The sequence below is a fragment of the Chlorocebus sabaeus genome, chromosome 5, assembly GCF_047675955.1.
Source record: "Chlorocebus sabaeus isolate Y175 chromosome 5, mChlSab1.0.hap1, whole genome shotgun sequence".
In the NCBI taxonomy this organism is placed as follows: Eukaryota; Metazoa; Chordata; class Mammalia; order Primates; family Cercopithecidae; genus Chlorocebus; species Chlorocebus sabaeus.
Genome location: NC_132908.1, coordinates 65524814 through 65536364, shown reverse-complemented (window position 1 = coordinate 65536364; position 11551 = coordinate 65524814). Strand labels below are relative to the sequence as shown.

Sequence of the window (11551 nt, the reverse complement as noted above, 5' to 3'; positions counted from 1 at the left end):
TCAGTTGATAGACATTTGTGTTTTTTTCTCTATTTTGGGGCTATTATGAATAGTGCTGCTATGAAGTTTTTGTGTAGACACATGTTTTCATTTCTTTCTTTCTTTTCTTTTTTTTGAGATAGAGTTTTGCTCTGTCGCTAGGCTGGAGTGCAATGGTACCATCTCAGCTCACTGCAACCTCCGCCTCCTGGGTTCAAGCGATTCTCCTGCCTCAGCCTCCCGAGTAGCTGGCACTACAGGCATGCGCCACCATGCCCGGCTAATTTTTTGTATTTTAGTAGAGATGGGGTTTCACCATGTTGGCCAAGATGGTCTCAATCTCCTGACCTCGTGATCCATCCGCCTCGGCCTCCCAAAGTGCTGGGATTACAGGCGCGAGCCATCGTGCCTGGCTTTTTTTTTTTTTTTTTTTTTTTTTTGAGACAGAGTCTCACTCTGTCACCCAAGCTGGAGTGCAGTGGTGTGATCTTGGCTCACTGCAACCTCCACCTCCCAGGTTCAAGTGATTATCCTGCTTCAACCTCCCAAGTAGCTGGGATTACAGGTGCATGCCCCCACATCCAGCTAATTTTTGTATTTTTAGTATAGACGGGGTTTCACCAAGTTGGCCTAGCTGGTCTTGAACTCAAGCGATTTGCCTGCCTCGGCCTCCCAAAGTGTTGGGATTACAGGTATGAGCCACCGCACCCTGTCTATTTTATTTATTTATTTTATTAGAGGCAGGCTTTTGTCATATTGCCCAGGCTGTTCTCAAACTCCTGGGTTCAAGTGATCTGCCTGCCTTGGCTTCCCAAAGTGTTGGAATTACAGGCATGAGCCACTATGCGTAGCCATTGAGTTTTATTTTTAACTGGCAAATAATAATTGTTTATATCTATGGGGCAGGACATGATGTTTCAGTACATATATACATTATGGAATGATCAAATCAGGCTAATTCACATACTTATCACTTCATATACTTACTGTTTCTTTGTGATAAGAACATTTAAGATCTGTTCTTTTAGCTTTTCTGAAATATATGTTATTAACCACCACCACGCTGTATACTAGATCACTAGAACCTGGTTGGAGAAAAATCAAAAGGATACCTTGTGACCACGAAAATTACATGAATTCAAATTTTAGCCTGAAATATCTACTATCTAGTGCTTTACAGTAAAACTTTGATGACTTTTGAACTAAACAAACACAGAGAAACTTGGATAGATCTATAGGCTGAATGAAAAAAGCAAATGTAACAGTGATCTGTTGCTGCATAACAAACGATCCCAAAAGGTAATGGCTTAAAAATAGACATTTATGGCCGGGCGCGGTGGCTCAAGCCTGTAATCCCAGCACTTTGGGAGGCTGAGATGGGCGGATCACGAGGTCAGGAGATCAACACCATCCTGGCTAACACAGTGAAACCCCGTCTCTACTAAAAAAAATACAAAACACTAGCCAGGCAACGTGGCGGGCGCCTGTAGTCCCAGCTACTCAGGAGGCTGAGGCAGGAGAATGGCGTAAGCCCGCGAGGCGGAGCTTGCAGTGAGCTGAGATCTGGCCACTGCACTCCAGCCTGGGAGACAGAGCCAGACTCCGTCTCAAAAAAAAAAAAAAAAAAAAAAAAAAGGCATTTATTATCTCACATAGTTTCTATGGATCAAAAATTTGCAAGTGGCGGCCGGGCGCGGTGGCTCACGCCTGTAATCCCAGCACTTTGGGAGGCCGAGGCGGGCGGATCACAAGGTTAGGAGATCGAGACCATGGTGAAACCCCGTCTCTACTAAAAATAGAAAAAATTAGCCGGGTGCAGTGGCGGGCGCCTGTAGTCCCAGCTCCTCGGGAGGCTGAGGCAGGAGAATGGCGTGAACCCGGGAGGCGGAGCTTGCAGTGAGCCGAGATTGCGCCACTACACTCCAGCCTGGGCGACAGAGCGAGACTCCGTCTCAAAAAAAAAAAAAAAAAAAAAAAAAAAAAAAAAAATGTGCAAGTGGCTTGGCTGAATGGTTGTGGCTTGGGGTCTCTGACAAGGTTGTGGTTAAGATGTTGCTGGGGCTGCAGTCATCTGAAGGCTTTCCTGGGGCTGGAGAATCACTTTCAAGATGGTTCACTTACGTGGCTGGCAAGTTGGTGCTAGCTGTTTGCAGAAGGCCTCGTTCCTCTTAGACCTCTTCATAGGGCTGCTTGAGTGTCCTCATAACGTGACAGCTGAAGGCCGGGTGCCTCAACTCATTGTTGTTTTAATTTACAGTTCCCTCTGAGCATGGTGTCTCACGCCTGTAATCCCAGCACTTTGGCGGTCCAAAGCAGGCGGGTCACTTGAGGTCAGGAGTTCAAGACCAGCCTGGCCAACATGGCAAAACCCCATCTCTATAAAAATACAAAAAAAAAATTAGCCGGGCATAGTGGCATACGCCTGCAATCCCAGCTACTTGGATGGCTGAGGCAGGAGAATTTCTTGAACCCAGGAGATAGAGGTTGCAGTGGGCCAAGCTCATGCCACTGCTCTCCAGCCTAGGCGACAAAGCGAGACCTCATCTCAAAAAAAAAAAAAAAAAAAAAAGGGAAGAAAGAAAAAGAAAACGCTCAATTTTTTTTATTTATTTCTTTTTTGAGACGGAGTCTTGCTCTTTTGCCCAGGTTGGAGTACAGTGGCGTGATCTTGGCTCACTGCAAGCTCCGCCTCCCGGGTTCATGCCATTCTCCTGCCTCAGCCTCCCAAGTAGCTGGGACTACAGGCGCCCACTACCACACTCAGCTGATTTTTTGTGTTTTTAGTAGAGATAGGGTTTCACTGTGTTAGCCAGGATGGTCTCGATCTCCTGACCTCGTGATCCGCCCGTCTCGGCCTCCCAAAGTGTTGGGATTACAGGCGTGAGTCACCGTGCCCAGCAAAAAATGCTCAATTATTATTACCCAAATGATGGTGCTGGTGGATTGCTCACTCCTCCTGCCAGCCTTCTGCCCTCTGTGGAGACAAGGGGCTCTTATATACCAGAGCCCTGTGAATGCCCCGAGATCTAGCCTGTTGGTGGGAGAATCAAAACTCTCTTTAAAAATATTAATATATCCTATGACTGTAGGCCTTGTCATTTCTTTCACTTAGCTCTTTTAACCCTCATCAGCTCTGCCAGGTAGGAACTAAACTGTTATATCAAGATGCCCAGAGAAGTGAGTTGAATGGCATGTTTTTAACGGTTATACCTCCCTGTGAAGTCATTCATTCATTTGGCAAATACTTACTGAGGATGTACTATGTGCCAGTATTGGGGATACAGCAGTGAACAAAGCAGGCAAAGCCCCTGTCTTCATGAGGGGTGGGAACAGTGAGATAAGACACTAGACAGCCCAGGCTTGGTGTGTCATGCCTGTAGACCCGGCTACTTGGGAGGCTGAGGTGGGAGGATAATTTGAGCCTGGGAAGTGGAGGCTGCAGTTAGCCATGATTACATTACTGCATTCCAGCCTGGGTGACAGAGACCCTGTCTCAAAACAAACAAAAAAATACATTAGACAGTAAACAAATAGCAAATAAGATAGATACATTAAAATAGGGTGAACAGATAGAAAGTTACTGTGTTATAAGGGGTAGTCAGGGAAGACTTACATTTGAACTGACACTGGGAGCCAGCCCAGTGAAAAGCAATTCTGTAAGTGAATACAGCAGTGAATAGAACAGAGAAAAATCCCTATGCTGACAGAGTTTACACACCACCAGAGGGAGATAGACAGCAAATATAAGTCGATTATACGACATGTCAGGAGGTAATAATTGCTGTGGGGAAAAAGTACAGCAGGGTAAGGGGGTATATTAGTCTGTTTTCATGCTGCTGATAAAGATATACCTGAGACTGGGTAATTTATAAAGAAAAAGAGATTTAATGGACTCACAGTTCCATGTGGCTGGGGAGGCCTCACAATCATGGTGGAAGGTGAAAGGCATGTCTTACATGGCGGCAGGCAAGAGAGAATGAGAACAAACAGAAATGGAAACCCCTTATAAAACCATCAGATCTCATGAGACTTACTGCCACGAGAACAGTATGGGGGAAACTGCACCCATGATTCAATTATCTCCTACTGGGTCCCTCCCATAATACATGGAAATTATGGGAGCTACAATTCAAGATGAGATTTGGGTGGAGACACAGTCAAACCATATTGGGGGCTAGGCTAGTTAATTAAGGTCTTGCTAAAAAGCTGATATTTGAACAAAGACTTGAGGGTGAGGGAGGAAACCATGCTCTTCATGGGGAACATTACGTGTGTCAGGAACAGCAAGTGCAAAGTTCCTGTGGCAGGAACGTGCCCAGGTTTTTTGAAAGGCATCAGGGAGGCCTGGGTGACCCTGGGTTTATTGGGCTATTTGTCCCACATGTTGGATGTAGCTGGTTGCTTCTTGAGATGTCAGATTTAGTTATTTTTTTTGTGTGGTGGGGGTGTTAAAGGAAGGACAGGAAACTGTTACAGATAGCCCAGTGATCAAACTTAGTGTCACAAAATAGCACAAACCTACACAATGGGCTTCCTGATATGATATAATGGCAAATAGATAACAAGGCCTATGCAATAGTGTTACCAAAAGCGACTTGCCTGAATATAACAACGAAGAATAAACAGGATGAATTCCAATTGCGGAAACTTTTACAAGACAACTGCCTGGACTCTTTAAAAATGTCATGAGAGAAAAAATGATGTGAACATTGATTGGATCTTGGATCACAAATACAACCACAGCTACACAGGATATAAATGAGACCACGGGATATTCGAGTATGTATAGGTGAGATAATAGCATTATATCAAGGTTGAGCTTTCAAAGTGTGATAATGGCATTGCGGCTGCCTACGGAGATACAGGCTAAAGTATTCAGGGGTGAAGTGTCAGGATGTCTGCAAGTAACTCTCAAATGGTGCAGTCAAGAAAATAAAAATACAAATGAAACGTGTGTGCAAAATGTGTTGACAATTGATGAATCCAAATGGGAGAAATAAGGGTGTTTGTTGATTGTGCGATTTTAAAGCGTTTCTGTGGGTATGAAGTTTTTCAAAATAATTAGTTGTGAGGAAAAACTAACGCTTTGCTCGTGGAGATGCTGGCTGCTCCTGCATCACCACGGGCCCCTCGGATGTGTGGATTTGCGGGTCTCGTTGTTTTATTTATTTAATTAATTTATTTAGAGATGGAGTTTCACTCTTTCGGCCAGCCTGGAGTGAAGTGGCGATTCTCCTGCCTCAGCCTCCTAACTAGCTGGGATTATACCCGCCTGCCACCATGCCCAGCTAATTTTTGTATTTTTGGTAAAGACAGGGTTTCGCCATGTTGGCCAGGCTGGTCTCGAACTCCAGACCTCAGGTGATCCACCCACCTTGGCCTCCCAAAGTATTAGGATTAAAGGCGTGAGCCAGCGCGCCCAGCCAGGTCTCATTTCTGATGCTCAACCTCATCCCTGCTGTCGCCGGGTGCCCCAAATCTCTTCCTCTCACGTACAGGACCTGTGACCTGTGGATGGACATCGCCGAGACGGAGAAGGAGAAATTCCAGCATCGTTTAAAGGAGGGAAGGGAGAAAAGGAGGAAGAAAAGGAGAGGAAGCCAGACAAGCTCCGTGCGGCGGGGCGGCTCCGTGCGGCCGGGCGGCTCCGTGCGGCCGAGCTCTGCAGTCCTGGAAGCCCTTTGCGGTGCGTCACTGCCCCCCGGTGGCCACCAGGCAAGCACGCGGCGCCCGGCAGGGAGGTGGAAGGGGTCCTGCAACCCTCGCTCCTGGAGGCTCCGGGGAGAGCTCCTGGCAGGCCAGCGCCGCCACAATCCTAGCCTGTTCGCCTTGAGTTAGCTCATAGTAAAAAGCTACTATGAGCTGAGCACGGTGCAGGTGCAGGTGCAGGTGCAGGTGCTCTGTAGCTATTAACTCACTTAATCCTCACATCAGCTTTAATAGGTGAGATTATGGTAGCTCCCATTTTACAGAAAAACTCAGGCTCAGAAAGGGAATGCAGATTGCCCAGGCTGGTCTTGAAATCCTGGCCTCAAGGGATCCTCCTGCCTTGGCCTCCCAAAGTCCTGGGATCCCAGGTGTGAGCCACCTCACCTGGCCTGGGGCCTGGGTTTTAACCAGCAAAGACTGCACAGCTAGAGTTGCACCTTCTAACTCCAGGTCCAATGCATGGCCCACCACAGTACACCTGTGTGTGTGTGTGTGTGTTTTTTTTTTTTTTTTACTTTCCACATGTGATGACGATAGCAAAATAATAGCAAGACACATCTATAGTGCTGACCATGGGCTACACATAATGCAACATATTAACCCATTTAATCTGCAACAGCCCTACAGGGTAGGTTCTATTAATATGGCCATTTTACAGTTGAGGAAACTTAAGTACAGAGAGCTTAAGAAATTTGCTGGATGTGGTGGCTCACATCTATAGTCCTAGCTACTCAGGGGCTGAGGCAGAAGGATGGCTTGAGCCCAGGGGTTCGAGACAAACCTGGGGCAATATAGTGAGACCCTCATCTCTATAAAAGATAAATTAGCTAGGAGTGGTGGCAATACCTGTAGTCCCAGCTGTTTGGGAGGCTGAGCTAGGAGAATCACTTGAGCCTGGGGAGGTCGAGGCTGCAGTGAACCGTGATTACGCCACTGCACCCCAGCCTGGGTGACAAGAGTGAGACCCTGTCTCTAAAAAAAGAAAGAAAGAAATTTGTCCCAGATCACTCAGAGAGCAAGGGGTATTGACTGGAAAAGTATTGAGCAATGTTGGGATTGTCTGTTTATTTATTCCATTTACAAATGTTTATTGAATACCTACTAAGTGCAAGATCCTGAACTAAGACCTCAGTGTGCAGGGATAGAGAGAGACAACAAACAATGCTACTGAATTGAAAAATGAAAACTGCAACGAGCAAACCTAATGTAATTACAAAGGTGTTACTGGAAATAAGATCCTTAACGTGGAGAATGGAATGGTTTAAGATAATTTAGAAATAAAAGTAAATGTGAACAGCTGACTACTTCTGGGGGCGTGGCTGAGTGACAGCTTAAGTGAATAAACACCCTTTCACTGCAATCCACCAGCAGAAGTAACACACTGGTAAGTCCTAATTTTTTTTTTTTTTTTTTTTGAGACGGAGTCTCGCTCTGTCGCCCAGGCTGGAGTGCAGTGGCCTGATCTCAGCTCACTGCAAGCTCCGACTCCCGGGTTCACGCCATTCTCCTCCCTCAGCCTCCCAAGTAGCTGGGACTACAGGCGCCCGCCACCACGCCCGGCTAATATTTTGTATTTTTTAGTAGAAACGGGGTTTCACTGTGTTAGCCAGGATGGTCTTGATCTCCTGACCTCGTGATCTACCCATCTCGGCCTCCCAAAGTGCTGAGATTACAGGCTTGAGCCACCGCGCCCGGGCGGTAAGTCCTAATTTAAGGCGTGGCTGAATATTTGTTTTGACGACAAAAGAAGGAACTGCCATTTTCCTGAGAAATTAAGAAAAAGGGTAGCTTTTAAAAATTGTATTGAAAGTCCTACTCTTAATAAACAGAATCTAGTGATTCAATCTGACTTTCAGAGAATGATAGCTATCACTTGCAATCACCTCCTCCCACTTCAAGCCTGTGGTCTCATGCAGAGCGCCTTGCGGCAGTGCCAGGTACTCAGTCCCCTGCTGGGTCAGAGGAAGTCCATCCGCTTAGCTCTTGCCAGGCCACCCCATCTCTTCCGTACCTCTCAGGCCCACTGCTGCACCATGTTTCTTTGGAAGGCCCCAGACTAGGGCCTGCTAACCGTCACCAGAGACTCACTCCTTCCTTACCTGGGTGGGCGAAACCCCAGGGAGAAGCAACCTTCCCAGGGGGCTCTGTCTACAGCCTTACTGTGACTGCGCTCAGCACCAGTGGGGCACTGCCTCCGCCTCCCCGCGGACACACACTTTTTTTTTTTCTTTTAGCTGAATTACCTTATGTATTCACACAAGATACATACAGAAAAATGTGTAGGAAAATGAAAAGCACAAGGTTTTATCATTTTCATCTTAATATCCTTGTTAATATTTTGATCTATATCCTCCATGAAATATTGTCTGGATATATTTGAGGAAAAGATATGGCTGGAGAAACTGGCTAAGAGTTTGAATAAACTGGAGGGCGTGTTAGATCCAAAACACAACAGCAAAACACAGCATCCCGCAAAAGTAGTTGTATGTTTTGTTTTTATTGAGACAGAGTCTCACTCTGTTGCCCAGGCTGGAGTGCAGTGGTATGATCATGGTGCACTGCAGCCTCAACCTTTAGGGTGATCCTCCCACCTCAGCCTCCTGAGCAGCTGGGACTACAGGGAGGTGCCACCATGCCCAACTAATTTTTGTATTTTTTTGTAGAGACAGGGTTTCGCCAATTGCCCAGGATGGTCTTGAACTCCTGGCCTCAGTCCCACCTCGGCCTCCCATAGTGCTGGGATTACAGGTGTGAGTCAGTGTGCCCGGTCAGTAGTTGCATTTTTTTATTATCTGTATCAGTGGTTCTCAAAATGTGGTTCCTAGGCCAGCAGTATCAACATCATGTGGGAACTTTTCAGAACTGCATGCTCAGTAGCCAGCCCAGATATGCTGGATCAGAAAATAGGCTGCAGCCTGTGTTTTTTATTGTACTTATTTATTTTTTCGTTGAGACCGGGGTTTGCTTTGTTGTTCAGGCTGGTCTCAAACTCCTGGTTTCAAGCGATTTTCACGCGCTGGGCTCCCAAAGTGCTGGGATCTCAGGCACGAGCCATCACACCCAGCCTGGTGTCTGTGCTTTAACCAGCTGTCCAACTGATTGTGATAAATGCTCAATTTTGAGAACCACTGTACTGCACAATGACCACATCTCTTAGGAATTCGGTGTTTAAAAAATGAATTTATACTTCTCTAACCATAACAACATCGACTTATAATTTCAGAAATAACAGCAAGAGGGCTTATGCCCTGAGGGGTACCAAGCAGGTGGCTGTGTGGGAGGAGGGATCAGATATGAAAAAGGAGGTCAACTTTAACTGTAAATGAGTTTAAACATTCAGAGAGGCACATACAACAAATACCTATGCACCACTGTGGGGACAAGAGGTTTAAGTTTTATTATTTACTATTATTATTTTTTTGCCTTTCAAATGAGTTTAATAAATACCAGTTTGGGAAAGAGTGATTTTAAATTTTAATCCACCATATGACTTCTGACTAACCCTCAGTCTGGAAATGCCTTTAAAATGTCTAGTTGATGTATAACTTTTTATGTAGAAACACCTATTTCCTTTCCCTCAAAACAACCCTTGATGCTGTTGCAGAAATCATAGGCTGTGATACCCAGAGCATTCCCTCAGCACATTCCTTCAACAGCATGTATACCTTCCCCCAAGATACAAGCCCTGGTTCTGATGGGGTGTGGTGTGAAGATCTACCTTCTGGCCACCCAAGACCACACTTCTGTCTCTAAGTTCCCCCTAAAAATCACCCAAACCGACAAACTGGATTTGTCTGCCTCATTCTTTGGTTTCCCAGTTCCTTCAGCATTTGAGGGTTGCTTTGTATAGATGGCCCTTTCACAGAACTGAGCCCTGGGGAAATTCCTATGCCTAGAGCAAGGAAAGATAACTTGGGAGAAGTAGCTGTCAATAAAGGATAAGAAAATCTAGTAAGTGTAACCTGGAAGCCAAGTGAAAAAAAATGGGTCACTGTGAGGAAGTGATCAACTAATGTATCAAATAATGTTGAAAAAACAAGTAAAAGTGAGGCAGGAGACCAGCAGGACTTCTTTTTCAGTTCCAACAGGATAAAGTGAAGAAATGGTAGGAACCAGCAGACAGTGCTGAAAGCAATCTCTAGCTTCCTTCATTGCTCATTAGTGTAAGACACTCCCACCAGCACCATGACATTTACAAATACCAAGGCAATGGCCAAGAAGTTACCACCTTTCTGTCACAATAATCCGAAAATTACCACCCCTTTCCAGAGATTTCTGCATAACCCTCCCCTTTATTTGCATGTAATTAAAAATGGGTATAAATACAGCTAGCCAACCGTCCACAAGTGCTCATTTGGAGTGCACTGCTTAGGAGTTGGATGTGCTTCACAGGAGCAATTCCAGTTCAGTAAAACTTGCTAACACCACTGGCTTGCCTTTTAATTCTTTCCTGGGAGAAGCCAAACACCCGTATGGGCTCATCTGCCCTGCCTCAATAGGACTGAAAAAGACCACTGGATTTAGCCACATGGAATCCCATCAGGGATCTCTGACGAGAGCAGACACAAAGACCTGATTGGAGTGGGTGGAAGAGTGAATGGAAGAAGAGGAATTAGAGACGAGTATTCCACACCTCTACTGAGGAATCTTGCTATTAAGTGATGCAAGAAATGGAGTGTTAGGTAGGTAGAGGGGGATATAGAACACACACATATATAACATATATGTACACATACATATATATATATTTGAGATGAGAAAAATACATGTTATTATGCTAATGGGAAAGATCCAGCAGACCAAAAAAAAAAAAAAAAAAAAAAAATGCAGGAAAGAAAACAACTGTAGGAATTATGCCCTAGTTTAAGGATGGGATCTAATATACTAGAGGAGGACTTGATCTTAGATAAGAGAACAAACTGTCAACCATAGCAACAGAAAGAATGCAAGAATAAGGTGCACAGAGAAGAGGAATTATCTTCTGATTCCTTTTTTTTTTAATTTATTTTTTTGAGACCAGGTTATGAGACTAATTTTTTTTTGCATTTTTGATAGAAACAGAGTTTTGCCATGTTGCCCAGACTGGTCTCGAACTCCTGGGCTCAAGCAATTCGCCCACCGTGACCTCCCAAAGTGTTGAGATTAAAGGTGTGAGCCTCTGTACCTGGCCTCTTCTGATTCCTTTTATTGTTCTCAGTTAACTAGGAAATAAGGTCACCAGCTGAGTGAGGAGTGGGTGAAGTGCTGCAGAGTTTAAAGAGAGAAGCCATAAAATAGCAACTTAAATGAGTGGGACAATGACTGGATAGGAAAACAAATGCTGGAGGTTAGTATACAAGAAATTAAAGTGGGACTAATAGGCTGGTTGCAGCAGTTCACACCTGTAATCCCAGCACTTTGGGAGGCTGACATGGGCAGATCATGAGGTCAGGAGTTTGAGACCAGCCTGATCAACATGGTGAAACCCCATCTCCACTAAAAATACAAAAAATAGCTGGGCATGGTGGTGCATACATGTAGTCCCAGCTACTCAGGAGGCTGAGGCAGGAGAATTGCTTGAACTTGGCAGGCGGAGGTTTCAGTGAGTTGAGATCATGCCACTGCACTCCAGCCTGGGCAACAAAGCGAGACCCCATCTCAAAAAAAAGGTGGGACTAATTGTCATAGTTCTGTTTTTCTTTTTTTTTTTTTTTTTTTTTTTTTTTTTTTTTTTTTTTTGAGACGGAGTCTCGCTCTGTCGCCCAGGCTGGAGTGCAGTGGCCGGATCTCAGCTCACTGCAAGCTCCGCCTCCCGGGTTCATGCCATTCTCCTGCCTCAGCCTCCCGAGTAGCTGGGACTACAGGCGCCCGCCACCTCGCCCGG

At 45.4% G+C, this 11551-nt stretch overlaps 1 long non-coding RNA gene across 1 annotated transcript; it reads right to left on the bottom strand.

The window, feature by feature from the left end:
• Positions 1 to 827: 827 nt before the first annotated feature.
• Positions 828 to 11348, bottom strand: LOC119627612 (uncharacterized). The gene is made up of 3 exons (XR_005243817.2): positions 3229 to 11348; positions 2101 to 2355; positions 828 to 1064 (listed from the first exon to the last, which is right to left on the bottom strand). It is a non-coding gene; the product is annotated as an uncharacterized lncRNA (long non-coding RNA).
• Positions 11349 to 11551: the final 203 nt, after the last annotated feature.